The sequence below is a fragment of the Mustelus asterias genome, unplaced genomic scaffold, assembly GCF_964213995.1.
Source record: "Mustelus asterias unplaced genomic scaffold, sMusAst1.hap1.1 HAP1_SCAFFOLD_1355, whole genome shotgun sequence".
Lineage (NCBI taxonomy): Eukaryota > Metazoa > Chordata > Chondrichthyes > Carcharhiniformes > Triakidae > Mustelus > Mustelus asterias.
Window position 1 is genome coordinate 71468 of NW_027591300.1, and position 6497 is coordinate 77964.

The window sequence follows — 6497 nt, forward strand, 5'->3', positions numbered from 1 at the left end:
CGGGGCAGTGGGATTAGTTTGGGGATTGATACAGGGCTATGGGGAGAGAGCGGGGCAGTGGGATTAGTTTGGGGATTGATACAGGGCTATGGGGAGAGAGCGGGGCAGTGGGATTAGTTTGGGGATTGATACAGGGCTATGGGGAGAGAGCGGGGCAGTGGGATTAGTTTGGGGATTGATACAGGGCTATGGGGAGAGAGTGGGGCAGTGGGATTAGTTTGGGGATTTATACACGGCTATGGGGAGGGAGCGGGGCAGTGGGATTATTTTGGGGATTGATACAGGGCTCTGGGGAGAGAGCGGGGCAGTGGGATTAGTTTGGGGATTGATACAGGGCTATGGGGAGAGAGCGGGGCAGTGGGATTAGTTTGGGGATTGATACAGGGCTATGGGGAGCGAGCGAGGCAGTGGGATTAGTTTGGGATTGATACAGGGCTATGGGGTGGGAGCGGGGCAGTGGGATTAGTTTGGGGATTGATACAGGGCTCTGGGGAGAGAGCGGGGCAGTGGGATTAGTTTTGGGATTGATACAGGGCTATGGGGAGGGAGCGGGGCAGTGGGATTAGTTTGGGGATTGATACTGGGCTATGGGGAGACAGCGGGGCAGTGGCATTAGTTTGGGGATTGATACAGGGCTATGGGGAGAGACCGGGGCAGTGGGTTTCGTTTGGGGATTCATTCAGGGTTTTGGGGAGAGAGCTGGGCAGTGGGTTAGTTTGGGGATTGATACAGGGCTATGTGGAGAGAGCGGGGCAGAGAGATTAGTTTTGGGATTGATACAGGGCTATGGGGAGAGAGCGGGGCAGTGGGATTAGTTTGGGATTGATACTGGGCTATGGGGAGAGAGCGGGGCAGTGGGATTAGTTTGGGGGTTGATACAGGGCTATGGGGAGAGAGCGGGGCAGTGGGATTAGTTTGGGGATTGATACAGGGCTATGGGGAGAGAGCGGGGCAGTGGGATTAGTTTGGGATTGATACAGGGATATGGGGAGAGAGCGGGGCAGTGGGATTCGTTTCGGGGTTGGTACAGGGCTATGGGGAGAGAGTGTGGCAGTGGGATTAGTTTGGGGATTGATACAGGGCTATGGGGAGAGAGCGGGGCAGTGGGATTAGTTTGGGATTGATACAGGGCTATGGGCAGAGAGCGGGGCAGTGGGATTAGTTTGGGGATTCATCCAGGGCTATGGGGTGAGAGCGGGGCAGTGGGATTAGTTTGGGGGTTGATACAGGGCTATGGGGAGAGAGCGGGGCAGTGGGATTAGTTTGGGGGTTGATACAGGGCTATGGGGAGAGAGCGGGGCAGTGGGATTAGTTTGGGATTGATACAGGGCTATGGGGAGAGACCCGGGCAGTGGGATTAGTTTGGGGATTGATACTGCGCTATGGGGAGAGAGCGGGGCAGTGGGATTAGTTTCGGGATTGATACAGGCCTATGGGGAGAGAGCGGGGCAGTGGGATTAGTTTGGGGATTGATACAGGGCTATGGGGAGAGAGCGGCGCAGTGGGATTGGTTGGGGATTGATACAGGGCTATGGGGAGGGAGCGGGGCAGTGGGATTAGTTTGGGGATTGATACAGGGCTATGGGGAGGGAGCGGGGCAGTGGGATTAGTTTGGGGATTGATACAGGGCTATGGGGAGAGAGCGGGGCAGTGGGATTAGTTTGGGGATTGACGGCTATGTGGGGAGAGCGGGTCAGTGGGATTAGTTTGGGGACTGATACAGGGCTATGGGGAGGGAGCGGGGCAGTGGGATTAGTTTGGGGATTGATACAGGTCTATGGGGAGAGAGCGGGGCAGTGGGATTAGTTTCGGGATTGATACAGGGCTATGTGAAGAGCGGGGCAGTGGGATTAGTTTTGGGATTGATGCAGGGCTATGGGGAGAGAGCGGGGCAGTGGGATTCGTTTGGGGATTGATACAGGGCTATGGGTAGAGCGGGGCAGTGGGATTAGTTTGGGGTTTGATACAGGGATATGGGGAGAGAGGGGGGCAGTGGGATTAGTTTGGGGATTGATACAGGGCTATGGGGAGAGAGCGGGGCAGTGGGATTTGTTTGGGGATTGATACAGTGCTATGGGGAGAGAGCGGGGCAGTGGGGTTAGTTTGGGGATTGATACAGGGCTATGGGGAGAGAGCGGGGCAGTGGGATTAGTTTGGGGATTGATACTGGGCTATGGGGAGAGAGTGGGGCAGTGGGATTAGTTTGGGGATTGATACAGGGCTATGGGGAGAGAGCGGGGCAGTGGGATTAGTTTGGGGGTTGATACAGGGCTATGGGGAGAGAGCGGGGCAGTGGGATTAGTTTGGGGATTGATACAGGGCTGTGGGGAGAGAGCGGGGCAGTGGGATTAGTTTGGGGGTTGATACAGGGCTATGGGGAGAGAGCGGGGCAGTGGGATTAGTTTGGGGATTGATACAGGGCTATGGGGAGAGAGCGGGGCAGTGGAATTAGTTTGGGATTGATTCAGGGCGATGGGGAGAGAGCGGGGCTGGGGGATTAGTTTGGGGATTGATACAGGGCTATGGGGAGAGAGCGGGGCAGTGGGATTAGTTTGGGGATTGATACAGGGCTATGGGGAGAGAGCGGGGCAGTGGGATTAGTTTGGGGATTTCTACAGGGCTGTGGGGAGGGAGCGGGGCAGTGGGATTAGTTTGTGGATTGATACAGGGCTATGGGGAGAGAGCGGGGCAGTGGGATTAGTTTGGGGATTGATACAGGGCTATGGGGAGAGAGTGGGGCAGTGGGATTAGTTTGGGGATTGATACAGGGCTATGGGGAGAGAGTGGGGCAGTGGGATTAGTTTGGGGATTGATACAGGGCTATGGGGAGAGAGCGGGGCAGTGGGATTAGTTTGGGGATTGATACAGGGCTATGGGGAGTGAGGGGGTCAGTGGGGTTAGTTTGGGGATTGATACAGGGATATGGGGAGGGAGCGGGGCAGTGGGAATAGTTTGGGGATTGATACTGGGCTATGGGCAGAGAGCGAGGCAGTGGGATTAGTTTGGGATTGATACAGGGCTATGGGGAGAGAGCGGTACAGTGGGATAAGTTTGGGGATTGATACAGGGCTATGGGGAGGGAGCGGGGCAGTGGGGTTAGTTTGGGATTGATACAGGGCTGTGGGGAGAGAGCGGGGCAGTGGGGTTAGTTTGGGATTGATACAGGGCTGTGGGGAGAGAGTGGGGCAGTGGGATTAGATTGGGGATTGATACAGGGCTATGGGGAGAGAGCGGGGCAGTGGGATTAGTTTGGGGATTGATACGGGGCTATGGGGAGAGAGCAGGGCAGTGGGATTAGTTTGGGGATTGATACAGGGCTATGGGCAGAGAGCGGGGCAGTGGGATTAGTTTGGGGGTTGATACAGGGCTATGGGGAGAGAGCGGGGCAGTGGGATTAGTTTGGGGGTTGATACAGGGCTATGGGGAGAGAGCGGGGCAGTGGAATTAGTTTGGGATTGATTCAGGGCGATGGGGAGAGAGCGGGGCTGGGGGATTAGTTTGGGGATTGATACAGGGCTATGGGGAGAGAGCGGGGCAGTGGGATTAGTTTGGGGATTGATACAGGGCTATGGGGAGAGAGCGGGGCAGTGGGATTAGTTTGGGGATTTCTACAGGGCTGTGGGGAGGGAGCGGGGCAGTGGGATTAGTTTGTGGATTGATACAGGGCTATGGGGAGAGAGCGGGGCAGTGGGATTAGTTTGGGGATTGATACAGGGCTATGGGGAGAGAGTGGGGCAGTGGGATTAGTTTGGGGATTGATACAGGGCTATGGGGAGAGAGTGGGGCAGTGGGATTAGTTTGGGGATTGATACAGGGCTATGGGGAGAGAGCGGGGCAGTGGGATTAGTTTGGGGATTGATACAGGGCTATGGGGAGTGAGGGGGTCAGTGGGGTTAGTTTGGGGATTGATACAGGGATATGGGGAGGGAGCGGGGCAGTGGGAATAGTTTGGGGATTGATACTGGGCTATGGGCAGAGAGCGAGGCAGTGGGATTAGTTTGGGATTGATACAGGGCTATGGGGAGAGAGCGGTACAGTGGGATAAGTTTGGGGATTGATACAGGGCTATGGGGAGGGAGCGGGGCAGTGGGGTTAGTTTGGGATTGATACAGGGCTGTGGGGAGAGAGCGGGGCAGTGGGGTTAGTTTGGGATTGATACAGGGCTGTGGGGAGAGAGTGGGGCAGTGGGATTAGATTGGGGATTGATACAGGGCTATGGGGAGAGAGCGGGGCAGTGGGATTAGTTTGGGGATTGATACGGGGCTATGGGGAGAGAGCAGGGCAGTGGGATTAGTTTGGGGATTGATACAGGGCTATGGGCAGAGAGCGGGGCAGTGGGATTAGTTTGGGGGTTGATACAGGGCTATGGGGAGAGAGCGGGGCAGTGGGATTAGTTTGGGGGTTGATACAGGGCTATGGGGAGAGAGCGGGGCAGTGGAATTAGTTTGGGATTGATTCAGGGCGATGGGGAGAGAGCGGGGCTGGGGGATTAGTTTGGGGATTGATACAGGGCTATGGGGAGAGAGCGGGGCAGTGGGATTAGTTTGGGGATTGATACAGGGCTATGGGGAGAGAGCGGGGCAGTGGGATTAGTTTGGGGATTTCTACAGGGCTGTGGGGAGGGAGCGGGGCAGTGGGATTAGTTTGTGGATTGATACAGGGCTATGGGGAGAGAGCGGGGCAGTGGGATTAGTTTGGGGATTGATACAGGGCTATGGGGAGAGAGTGGGGCAGTGGGATTAGTTTGGGGATTGATACAGGGCTATGGGGAGAGAGTGGGGCAGTGGGATTAGTTTGGGGATTGATACAGGGCTATGGGGAGAGAGCGGGGCAGTGGGATTAGTTTGGGGATTGATACAGGGCTATGGGGAGTGAGGGGGTCAGTGGGGTTAGTTTGGGGATTGATACAGGGATATGGGGAGGGAGCGGGGCAGTGGGAATAGTTTGGGGATTGATACTGGGCTATGGGCAGAGAGCGAGGCAGTGGGATTAGTTTGGGATTGATACAGGGCTATGGGGAGAGAGCGGTACAGTGGGATAAGTTTGGGGATTGATACAGGGCTATGGGGAGGGAGCGGGGCAGTGGGGTTAGTTTGGGATTGATACAGGGCTGTGGGGAGAGAGCGGGGCAGTGGGGTTAGTTTGGGATTGATACAGGGCTGTGGGGAGAGAGTGGGGCAGTGGGATTAGATTGGGGATTGATACAGGGCTATGGGGAGAGAGCGGGGCAGTGGGATTAGTTTGGGGATTGATACGGGGCTATGGGGAGAGAGCAGGGCAGTGGGATTAGTTTGGGGATTGATACAGGGCTATGGGCAGAGAGCGGGGCAGTGGGATTAGTTTGGGGGTTGATACAGGGCTATGGGGAGAGAGCGGGGCAGTGGGATTAGTTTGGGGGTTGATACAGGGCTATGGGGAGAGAGCGGGGCAGTGGAATTAGTTTGGGATTGATTCAGGGCGATGGGGAGAGAGCGGGGCTGGGGGATTAGTTTGGGGATTGATACAGGGCTATGGGGAGAGAGCGGGGCAGTGGGATTAGTTTGGGGATTGATACAGGGCTATGGGGAGAGAGCGGGGCAGTGGGATTAGTTTGGGGATTTCTACAGGGCTGTGGGGAGGGAGCGGGGCAGTGGGATTAGTTTGTGGATTGATACAGGGCTATGGGGAGAGAGCGGGGCAGTGGGATTAGTTTGGGGATTGATACAGGGCTATGGGGAGAGAGTGGGGCAGTGGGATTAGTTTGGGGATTGATACAGGGCTATGGGGAGAGAGTGGGGCAGTGGGATTAGTTTGGGGATTGATACAGGGCTATGGGGAGAGAGCGGGGCAGTGGGATTAGTTTGGGGATTGATACAGGGCTATGGGGAGTGAGGGGGTCAGTGGGGTTAGTTTGGGGATTGATACAGGGATATGGGGAGGGAGCGGGGCAGTGGGAATAGTTTGGGGATTGATACTGGGCTATGGGCAGAGAGCGAGGCAGTGGGATTAGTTTGGGATTGATACAGGGCTATGGGGAGAGAGCGGTACAGTGGGATAAGTTTGGGGATTGATACAGGGCTATGGGGAGGGAGCGGGGCAGTGGGGTTAGTTTGGGATTGATACAGGGCTGTGGGGAGAGAGCGGGGCAGTGGGGTTAGTTTGGGATTGATACAGGGCTGTGGGGAGAGAGTGGGGCAGTGGGATTAGATTGGGGATTGATACAGGGCTATGGGGAGAGAGCGGGGCAGTGGGATTAGTTTGGGGATTGATACGGGGCTATGGGGAGAGAGCAGGGCAGTGGGATTAGTTTGGGGATTGATACAGGGCTATGGGCAGAGAGCGGGGCAGTGGGATTAGTTTGGGGGTTGATACAGGGCTATGGGGAGAGAGCGGGGCAGTGGGATTAGTTTGGGGGTTGATACAGGGCTATGGGGAGAGAGCGGGGCAGTGGAATTAGTTTGGGATTGATTCAGGGCGATGGGGAGAGAGCGGGGCTGGGGGATTAGTTTGGGGATTGA